This window comes from Ceratotherium simum, chromosome 3, assembly GCF_057802395.1.
Source record: "Ceratotherium simum simum isolate JZ-2026a chromosome 3, ASM5780239v1, whole genome shotgun sequence".
Taxonomy (NCBI): Eukaryota; Metazoa; Chordata; class Mammalia; order Perissodactyla; family Rhinocerotidae; genus Ceratotherium; species Ceratotherium simum.
In genome coordinates, this window is record NC_141902.1 from 22,098,373 (window position 1) to 22,110,530 (window position 12,158).

The window sequence follows — 12,158 nt, forward strand, 5'->3', positions numbered from 1 at the left end:
CATTGCCACAATTCAAAACTCCCCACAGCGTTTTCTCTCAGTCCACATCATATTAATTATGCCTCTCATCCACCATCTTGTTTGTGAGCGGTGTAGTTAGTATGCACAGAGAGGCCTCCAGCTATCTGAATGGGTTCAGTAAGCACTTATTGCATCCTCACGAAAACGGCATCCAGTTCTCTAGTGCACTAGAGACAGCTAACACACATACCAACTGCCATGGGGAACTTTCCCTTCCTGCTTCCTGAAGAGAACAAAGGTTTCTATTTTATACAGCTCAGATAGATGACCCTGCTTTCTCCTTTTGGGAGAAAATCCTGGGGCTTGATTCTTGTAAACTCCATCTCCAAAAGTATTTGTCTTTCCACAAGTAAGGTTTCTCTTTTCTGTGTATCTTCACAGATCCCACCTTCAGCATGTTTTTCATGCAGAATACTTGCTGATATTCTATCTAAAAGTGGATTTTTGTTATAAAATTATTCCTACCATAATATTGTTTTAGTATGCTTCTTTGTTTCATTTCACAGAGAACACTATTAACCCAGGTTTTCCAGCCAATCAAATTATTCTACCTCTGATTGTCATCCTTTCTCTTTGGATGGGGGAATATAATGAAAGATGATTCCTACAGTATACAAATTCCTTCCAACCTTGACTATATGGACCAGTTTTTTGTTTTGTTTTGTTGTAGGATTAGCCAGTGGGAAGAATGGATTTGAGGAGTAAGGATTTTGCTGGCTGGAATCCTATTTTTCTTGTTGTTCTGCTTGAACAGCTCCAGCAAGAAAAAAAAGGGTATTAACTAACTTAACCTAAGGCCAGTTAGTAAATTAATCTCTAGGGGAAAAAAAGAGCAAACAGAGATGATAATAGGAAACACTGTCTTTGGAACTGACCTATAGCCTTACTCATCCCTTTGTCTACCTGTGCGTAATGTAAGTGTCATCTGAAATACTCTTGTTCATTTTCAAAGTAACTTCATTGGCCAGCAAAAAATGATGAAGACTTAATCTTTTGGGTCAATGTACTGAGGATTCCATTCATACAGTAATTTCCCTTTGAGGGTGGGGGATGTGATATAATTTTCAACCATTAAAACCTCAGCCCTGAATATTAATTAAATTGTCTCTCCAGGCATCCAACAGGTGACCCAGTAATACTAGGACAGGACATGGAAGGTTTTGGTGGAGGGATATACTTTGTGAGGCATTGCCTGAGAAGTCAGTTTAAGAAACAATCATAGCGACTATTGGGGTCGAGATAGACATGAACATACTGATTGATTTTTTTCAAGATCAACTTTGTATCCATATTGCTACGACTCCTTTATGCTAGATGTCATTCTCTGCCATTGTTATTGGATTCATAAACCTTCCTGTCTTGTCCATTATCCTCAGTTGCCGGGCAGATTCAGCTAGGATTCAACCAAGAGTATATTTTCAGTCCCAGTTGAGACCCCAGACTTTGATTTCCACATTCTGATCTACCATAATGGAGACCAGATTGAGAAGCGGTGTCTGCATTCTGCTATTCAATAAATGGATATTAGGGAGATGTCAGATGGCCCAAACAAGAATTTTTAGAATAAGAAGCACTAATTTCAAGATTTAATTAACTTTTAAATCTTTAAAATCTTTCTTAGTATTTTAGGGTAGTTCCAAATATGATATAATGTGTTAATTTTTGACAGTCTTCTGATAAAAGCCCTAATCTGCCCTAAAATAAAAATATGATCCTGAATTACCTAATTACTCATCTGTGTTTATCAAATTAGTATTTACTAAATCTACATTCTTGCCTGTACTTGATGGACACGGCAGTAATTGTACAGGCTTCAGAGAGAACAAAACTGTAAATGTTGTACAGCATTAAAGATTTAACACCAAACTGTGTGATTAACTAAAGGAACTGTATTGCAAATGGTAGCACAACAGGAAAATCCTTATAGTAGTATGAAAAAAAATTAAGATGGATAAAACATATTAAATCCTGCAAATGAGAAGGAAAAAAGTTGTAAGAAGAAAAAACTTAAATTCTAGTGCAGGAAAATCAGCTTAGTGAAAATTGAAAATGCATGTAATAAAACTAATTCAGGCAGGATATTAATCTTGTGTAAAAAAGATAAAAGCATGTTAAAGCCTGATTGTAAAATATTAATGTGCTAAACCCTCATAAAACTTCACATATGCCCTTTAGCGATAGTATTGTTAATGATGATAAAAACTTATTTGCAAATTCTTCTTTTATGAAGTCTGGAAACAGAAAATCTGAAAAACGACTAATGTAGACATCCACTCTGTGTAAAAGATAGGAAATGGTGAAGGGTAATGAGGTTCAGGGCGACTGGTCTCTTGACATTCAATTGTGTGACCATCTCAAGGGCCCCTCTGCCATTTGTGAGTGACGTGATTCAGGGTAAACAAGGAAAGTTTGCACCCTGATAAAACTGGCGTATGCTAAACTCTGTTCCTAATTTGCTTTCTGATAGTCCAGAGTGCTCTTGGAATTACACTTACCTTGGCCCACTGTAAAACTATAAGACACCTACATTCCTAGACTTTTTCTTTCCACTGAAGCCTCATTTAACAGAAGCAAAAAGGGAATTCGTCTCCAGCCTTATCTTGTTTTTGTGTTATTATATTACTGGTCCTGAATTGTAGGGCTAGATTCACTGAAATTCTATAGTAGCTCAGGGCACAGTTTTGTATAATGTGGAGGGCAGCATAATATAGTAGGAAGACCTGAACTAGACTGTGGAATCAGCTCAACATGCATGCAAATCCTTGTTATATCACTTACAATGGGCTGTTGATTAGTTTATCGAACCTCTCTGGGTCACGCATACTTCACAGGAAAAACATATAAACACAAAAAAAGGGAAAATAACCCCTGTTTGCATGGTTTTTGTGGGGATCTATAACAATGTATCTAAAGCTTCTGTCATGCCACAGGTGCTCAAATAGAATAGCAATTATTAAAATGTTTATTATGACTGGGGTTTTCTCCACTCAGAAAGTTCTTCTAGCTGACCTTCCACATAGGATGTGTATTCCATACTTCAAGATTCATTCACCCATTTATATGTAACTGGAATTTTTTCCTTCTTCATCTGTGTTTAAGTAAATCCTATTCGTGTGTTAAGACCCAAATTACATCCCACTTCCTCCACGAGGTGTTTTCTAGCCACTCCATCACACAATGAACAATCAGTCTCTGCACTTTCCATTCCTTCTCTGGACTCCTGTCATAATTATCACCTCTGCATCTCTGGTTGAATCAGGTTTTATTTCTCCCATTGATAGCAGGAGCAATGACTTTTGCTTCTCTCATATCTCACCTTCCTTACAATTCCCCAAAGTATCTAGCATGGTACCACAGTCTATAATCTACTATTTAATTAAGAGATAAGCTCTAATAAAACACAGTTAGCACAAATAAGCTTAAGAAATGATCCTGTGGTCATGTCATTCCAAATACTATTTGGATTAAACCATCAATAAATATAAGCTTTTGTAATATGATATTTCTAGATTGGATGAAGAAGCACTTTGGACAAGATAGATCACTAGATTAGAAAAATAAAACACCAGACAATCGAATGAGGTTTATTTTTCACATTTTTAAGACTTTTCAAACACTCTAGCTTTGGAAACGCGCGCGCGCGCGCACACACACACACACACACACACACACACACATTAGCCCTGATTCAATTCTCCATTTGACATCATAGATCCATATTTTGGTTTCTTCTTGCATAGTGTTTTCAAATACAGTGAGATTCAAATAATCTGATTATGATGGCTGAACCTCTCTTTTTGTCTTGTTTTATTATTTTTTACGAAACATTTGTTAGCTGAAGGCACTGGGAGCTGTATTTGAGTTCTCCAGAGAAACAGAACCAAGACAGATAGGTAGATAAATAGATAGTTAGAGGATAGATAGGATAAATAGATAGCTATAAGAGGAGATTTATTATAGGAATTGACTTACACAGTTTTGGAGGCCAAGAACTCTTAGGATGTACCATCTGCAAGCTGGAGAACCAGGAAACAAGTGGTTTAATTCAATCTAAGTCCACAGGCCTAAGAACCAGGGGTGTCAGTGTCTGATGGCAGGAAAAGATGGATGTCTCAACTCAAGCAGAAAGAGCAAATTCACCTTTCTCCATCTTTTTGTTCTATTCAAGCTCTCAGTGCATTGGATGGTGCCCACCCACACTGGTGAAGGCCGGCTGCTTTTTTCATTGTGTATTTACCGATTTAAATGCTAATCTCTTTCAGAGACACCCTCACAGACACACCCAGAAATAATGTTTTACCAGCTATCTGGGCATCTCTTAGCCCAGTCAATAAAACACCAGACAATCGAATGAGGTTTATTTTTCACATTTTTAAGACTTTTCAAACACTCTAGCTTTGGAAACGCGCGCGCGCACACACACACACACACACACACACATTAGCCCTGATTCAATTCTCCATTTGACATCGTAAAGAGAACCATCACAGGAGCCATTCATTACAGCATCTCTGAGGTAGAGACTTTACAAGACTGTGACACCAGTTAAATCAGATCTTTGTAGAATGAAGCATAGTTGGCACTTGATTATGTATTGCATATACTGTTCTCTAATGTTTTACATGTCTGATCTTCCCAACTCACTTGTAAATACCTCAAGAGAAAAGTTTATTTCTTTCACTGTTCCTAACACAGTGTTTGATGTTTACTATTGATGTCTAGTGGAAAATATTGGTTTAGGAGAACTCCTAAAATATTAGGAGACCTGAGTCTTAGTCTAACTCTACCACTTACTAAACCTAGAGAAGTTGGACACACTGCACAATAACAGTGAGTTTCAGTTTCCTTTTCTATTAAGTGACATTACTTACACTTACCTTGACTAATTCATAGGATCATTCTGAGGCTTACATGAGACATCGGTTCTTCATGAGTTCTTCAGAAGTTGTAAAGTGCTATACAGAAATTAAATATTATTATTGTGATAGCTGACACTCAGTTTTCTTTTGTATGATATTACTATAATGAGATCAGTAGTCAAATATTTGGTTCTTTGAAGCACTATTTTATTCATGATCTAAAAAGTAAGTACTTCATGTAATTCTAATTGTAGCTTATAGGTCATGAGACTTGAAATTTTAATTTTATATATTTTTTCACATTGATGAGATGGAACTCACTTTATCCTCTGATGAAAAAAACATTTCTTTTCCTTTAAGCAGCATATTTCTCATATCCAGAATAATGAAAGTTTCCATGAAGGGGAGAGACTGTACACTAATATTTTCCAAAATCTCTTCCAATATATTTTGAAAAACTGAAAATTCTGATTAAAACCATTTCGGTTTTCATTGCTAGCATTTTTATTCTCTATTTTTATTTTCTGAAATATCTATGACCCTTAACATGGAAATCTGTTAAAGAATGTCTTCATTGCCAACAGATATGTAGGAGCAAATTCCAATGACTAGATTTGCTGGGTATAATATAGTAAAGGCAAGGAAAATAAATAGGTTTTTATCTTTTTTCTAATCCTAAGACGTCAACACAAGGGTTAATGTAAAATATTTTCTGTTCTTGGTCACTGGGCACCTAGTGTAAAATCCCAGAACTAGAACTATGCCAAGGTCATGTGTCAGTAACACAACCATTTGAAAAAAGAGAATTCTTCTTTGTCAGTGCAAGCCAATCCATTCCTATATCTACTCCTATTTATCAAAAAATAAAAGAACATAGAATATACTGGAAATAGAGGAAGGAAGGAAAAAAATTCTTTCTCCTTCAAGTCCTTTATCTTCCCCTTCACAGCCAAACTTCTAAATTGTGGAAGATTCCATTTAATGAGACACCACTCATTATACAGAAAGCTGGCCACCAGACCCATCACACCACTGAAACTTCTTCCATTAAAGTCATGTATACTTATTTTTAAGCGAAACAACTGAAAACTTCATAGAACTTAACTTACTTAACATCTCAGTACCTTTTAATTCTGTTGACTACCTCCTAGGTTTCAAATACTTTCTTCTCTTGACCTCGGTGACACCATATTCCCCATGTCCCTGGTTGTTCCTTTTGCAGGCATCCCTTTCTCTGCCTGAAGATCAAATGTTTATTTTACTAAGGGTTCTGTCCTCTTCTTAAGTTATATAATTTTCCCATGGGAAATCTTATTCAACATTTATATGCTGATGATTCCTAATCCAGCAAAAACTCCTTCCTGAGTTTCAGACTCAAAAAGCTTCACTGCCTTCAGGACATGAGTATTTTCCTGCCCTACTTGAAACTTAACATTTCCAAAAATGAGTTTAAAATCTTTATCAACTCTAAAATCTGCTCTATCTCTTCTGTTATCCAACCTAACAAATGGTGCCATCATCTACCTGGTTGCCCAAGCCAGAAACTTGGTGGATTCTTAGACTAGATATTTCTCTCCCTGCCCCATGTCCAACCAACTATCAACTCCTTTTGATTTTTCTACCTGAATGAGTCTTAAGTTTCTCTGTGTGTCTCTCTCTCTAATTTTAGGCCTGTGTGAGTACTAGTATGACCGAGGAAACGTAGAGAACTTGAGTCCCCTCACTCTGATATATCCTATCACTTTCACACCTCTCTAGGATTAGAAGAAGAGTATCAAAATAATTCCAGATTACTTATACACTTTTTTATGAAGCACTGATTTGCTGCACAGATTAGGAAGGCAGCAGCCTAAATTTAAGAATCCTTTAGGGTTGAGGTAAAAGTGTATGGCCCAGCTACTCCACATTTTTGTCCCACTCATTGCCCCTACCACAAATCTGACCACCATCACCTCTCACCCAGATCACCGTAACAGCCTCTTAACAAGTATTTCTGCCTCTAGATTCATATCTTAAGTCTACTATACACACTGTAATTAGATTGATCCACAAGTATTTGAGAACGAAAAAAAATGAGTGAATGATTGTAAATATTTTAGAGGTTTTTAAATGTGAAATCTCATCCCCAAATAGGAAGATTATTTATTTCCCAATTAGTAGTTTGTGAAAAAATTCTAGATGCATAAGTGCCCACTGAATATCAGTAAGTTCTTTTTTCACCATATTATAAAATAAAATACTTGTCCTCACTTAAAAAACAGTGCTAGATACAGCCCTCTTATTTCTTAAACACTTTATTCCAATAGACCAATCATGTTTTCTCTGTGAGATATCAATTCTAAAGCTAAGAAGTTGACAATGATGATATTCTTTCAATGGATATATAAATATTATTATTATTATTATTAAGCATGTCTTCATGGTACCTCCATAGAGAGGGTTATGATTACATCATCTAATCTCCTCCATAAGTCTTCATGACATCCCATTTCTTTTCAATCCAACAAAGGGCACATTTCTGATGAAACTTGCTCCAATTTACTTTGGGTGCAGTCAACTTTATAACCTTTGTGGTTTACTACTTCATGTTCTCCATGGTTGGCACAGCCTGGATGACATAAAAGCAGACCTAGTGATACCCTGGAGAAATACAGCACACAATTTTCTAGCCTTGCTCCATTTTTATAGTTTACAATGCTATCTAAATGGTTGACTTCCTGGGCTATATTAATTGCACTTTAGGCTTTATTAAATTCCCTACATAACCAAATTTTAACTAAGAAACTATAATTAGAAATTTCATGCACTGAGTCAACTGTTTTTTTAATTCTGAAACTGAAAAGAGTATATTACATGGCATTTCTACTAAGAGTTACTAGAGATTTATAATTCACTAACATGGATCTTGTCCATAATTCTGCTATGATGAAGTCGAGTGATGGAGGTAATGATCATCACTAACAACATTTTTTGTATCAAGATCTATGTGGATACAAAGATGAAAAATAAAGCAAAAATAACTATTATGATTTCAGCCTTCCCAGTAAGCAGACAACATACAGGTGTTTACATAACATGTACAGACATAACTACAATGTGAAAGAGAATCTAAAAATAAGAGCTGCCATTTACTGAGTCTTAATATACACTTAGAATTGACCAAAAGCATTTGTATGGAAAATCACTAATCTTCACTAAAAACACGCAGTGGTTTACCAGATAAGGAAATGGTTGCTTGGAGAAGTCAAATAATTTGCCCAAGTTTGACTGAGTCAGGATTCAAACCTAATTCCATCTACCTGTCTGTCTGTAAAACCTGTGCTGTTTCATAAGGTCCGGGGAAGAGACTCCAGGCAAGTTCTGTGTGTGTTTAAAGTAAGTTGTATTTGTCCCTAGTTGGAGCTACAAGGGAAGACTTATAATAAAGGCTTTAGTGGTATTTATGTTTGCGTCAGTAAAGGGTCTGAAAGAAGGTAAATATTCCAGGCAGAAGGAATGACAAGAAAGTCACCAAAGTGGAAAAGGGATGAGTGTGTACAGAAAGCTGTAAATTATGTATTTTCCTTGCAGGTCAAGTGAAGGATGGAAAGGTAAGTTGTGGTCAGTTCATGGAGGGGCTAAGCAGTTGGGACTTAATTCAGTAGGCTACAGGGAGCCATTCACGTTTTCTGAGAAGCATAATTACTGGACTGTAATTGTACTGTAGGAAGATTTACCTGGCAACAGAATGTAAATGGGAAGGTGTGTTGACTGGGGGAGACTGAAAGACAGAGGATAATTGTAAAAGGTTATTGAAGTAAAGGATAATGAGCTGAGCTGGGACAACAGAATTGGGAAGTGGAAGGAGGGACTGTGAACCATAGCTGTCTTCTGAACTCCACAGCCTTGAGAATTGTTATTGCTGATCCTCAAATAATAGATTGTGGTTTGGAGAATAGCGGATCTAGAAACTGCAAGCCTTGGGAACTGAATGGTTCCGTTTAGGTCCAAAGTACTTTTAATTATTGACCTGCCTTAGAGTCTATAAGGAAGAAACATTTGGAATAAATATTCTTGTGCAGACTGAGAGGTAATTCATCACTAAAAATGCTTGATTCTCTAGGATGGAGAGAGGAAGCGTTATCAAACGGTATAATCAAACCCTTAGGTATTTTATTGAGGTCCAGGCATAACTGGTAGGGTGACTTAGACTTCCAGGCTGCAGGGTTCTCACTTGGAAAATGTGTATAGCAATAATTATCCTCCTTGCCTCTCTCGGCTGTTGCAGGAAATCAAATGAGATAATTAATGTGGAAGTACTCTAGAAAACACAAAATTCTCTCTGCTTTTAAGGGTAGAGGCTGGGTGTTTTATGCCTCTTTGTAGTTTCCCTAGCACTATATTAAACACACAGTGGGAGCTAGAAACATCTGCTGAATGAGCGGTTGGATAGCGGAGTTTTGGCAGAAGACTGGCCCTTCTATCAATGCTTTGATGCTATGTTCTATGCAGTAAATGTGAGCTCATGCTTTGATCCCAAGTTACAAGGTTTCATAGAAAGAGGAGGATAGGATACAGATATAGTGGTGATCAGCTCCATCATAGAAACATGAAATAAAGTGTAGCTACTGCTGGTTCACTTTCTGCTAGAGATCCTTTAATACGTACTATAAAGATGTAAAAACGACAAAGAAAAAGCTCATTAGTGAAGCAAGCACGTAGACTAAAGACAGTACTCCAGAATCAGGAAAGGATTGGACTTCCTAGAGCAGGTGCTTCATTTAACGATCCCTGAGGGAAGATGGACCAGAAAGAGGAGGATCTGATGAGAGTGTGGACTGCAAAGAAGGAGACCACCCTCTTTCCTGTGACACGACTTCCGTGCCCTGGGCATTATAAAGGGAAAAGCCAAAGAGGGATGTTCAAGAGGAAGAGGGAAAGCCACATACTTGTATTCATTCCACAAATATTTATTGAGCACATAAATAGGCACCAAGGGAAATGCACCACATGTGTGAGGTAAAGATGCTGCTCCCCAGAAGACAATGCCTTCGACTCATGGACTTTGAAGGCAACAAGGTGAGAGACTAATTTATACACAAGCACATAATAAATTATGTCTCAGACAAATATTGAACCCAAACAACATGCAACTTTTAAACTGTAAGAGGAATGGAGAATTTCTGAAGATGTTTTGACTAAATTGAAACACATTTACTCTATAACAGATGAAGCACAAAGGAAATAAAAATTAAACAAAAGAGGGATGAAAATCAGTAAGCTTTCTTTTCATTTAGTTGAATAATTTCTACTCTAAGAAGATTCTTCTCTGATTATCAGGACATTGGTTGTTTGAGTTTTGATTCTAAAGGGAAGGTATGCTGTCCAGAAGTTTCAATAGTGGGTCTTTGTTCCTCAAGGTCATGGTGAGCACTGTATTTAAAAGGTATTAAATTTTACATAAAGGGTGTGGGTACGTGAAACAATCTTCCACAGAGATACAAACAGAATAAAAACAAAGTCACAGGAATCCAGCTGGATCCACATTTAGACACAGAGCAAACAAAAAAACATTGCCAATGGAGTTCCAAATGGAAAACATTCACAAAGAAGGAAGCTAGGGAATATAAATTTCTGAGGAGAATTTGGCAAAAGCCAAGATCATCTGTTTCCCATGATCTAACAGATAAGATGTAATTTTGCTTGTCCTCCCCATTTTCAAGTGCTTCCTCATTTTTAATCATACATTTATTTAAAATATTTCCGATATATGGGCTCTATGTATAAACATGCAACCAATCACATAGGTTAGATTAAACAAGGAAAGCTGACGTAGAAACAGAGAAAGATTGAAAGCAATGGGGAAATAGGAGACAAGATACATTAAAGGAGAGGATTACCCTTGGGTTTGTTTTCCATTATTTTTTTTTTTTTTTCTGTTCACTAAAATAACATTTATCTATCTTGAACGTAAATCCTTGTCTGGGGTCACAGCTATATTTCTTTCCAGTTTAAATGACATATTCACATGTATTTTTTATTTTATTTTGTGTTGATCTGCAATCTTGTAACATTCTTATTTACAGGAAATTGTAACTTCAAACACACAAAGCCTTCTTGTCTGCTGTTGATACAAACTTATCTAAAGCATTCTTTGGTGGCATTTTAAAAATCAATTGTGAATTTTTATATTCATAAACATGCTACCCTAAAAATAGAGGCTGCTTTTTTTTTCCCCAAATTTGGAAGCACGCAAGATATTTACCTGGAACACCTTTGAGGAATCTGTCTTGGTTTTCAATTTGATGATGTACTAGCATCCTACTGTGCATCAGCACATCACTAACAAAGGAAAACAACAGAGAGCTCTCATTTCAGGATAGTTCAGACCGTTGCCCTTCAGAGGCATTTTGGAGACAGAATAATGGTATCTAATAATTTCAGCCAACCTAGGTATTTATCACAGCTTCAAACAGGTGGTAATTCACTTATATTTATTTTCTCAGAATGTAACACTAGTCTGAATTAAACATTATGATACATACCTGTACTAGTATAAACTATTTTTTCAAATTTTCCTAGTCAAGATTTCTTTCTCAGAGGAGAAAATTAGACAGGTGCAGCACACCAAATGAGATGAACTTTGTCCTCAAAGAAAATTGGTTTTTCCTTTTCAATTTCATTTCAAAGAGATCTGACAAGTGTGGCTTTGAACAAACTTTAACAGCACAATATCCTTTGTGTAAGTTTTCCCTTGTCAGCTTTTCCATTCCAGCAGGAACTTAGAACAAAGTGGATGTTGCCCTTTGAGTTGAGAACTTCATCAGTTGAATGAGCACTAACATAGCGCAGTGAAATTGAGGCCATACTCTCTCCACGAATCTCAACAGTGCAGTGTCTCTACAAATATAATTTCTCTATCTGGTGCAAGGAGAGACACTAGCTATACATTTAGTTTCAGACTCTCTTCTTCCTTTTCATAGTAAAAGCCAAACTATTTGGCAATATACCCACTTGAAACTTTTACCAATTATTCTGAGAAGTCTTCCATTGTGTGTGGAACACAAACACACCTTATTTTGTTACACCATTTTATACCCAAATCATTGGTAGCCTGATGTTACAGGTGCAAAATCAGACTTTCAGACGTGTATTGTTTTCCTTATACATGAAAGAAAAAAACATGTTTTTCTATTTGTTTTGGTTCGTTTCATTTTTAACCTCTGGTAGCTTTGCAATCATTTAAAAGTAAAATTCAAAAGCAGAGAAAAAATATAAGAAATTGCTTCACAGAGATTC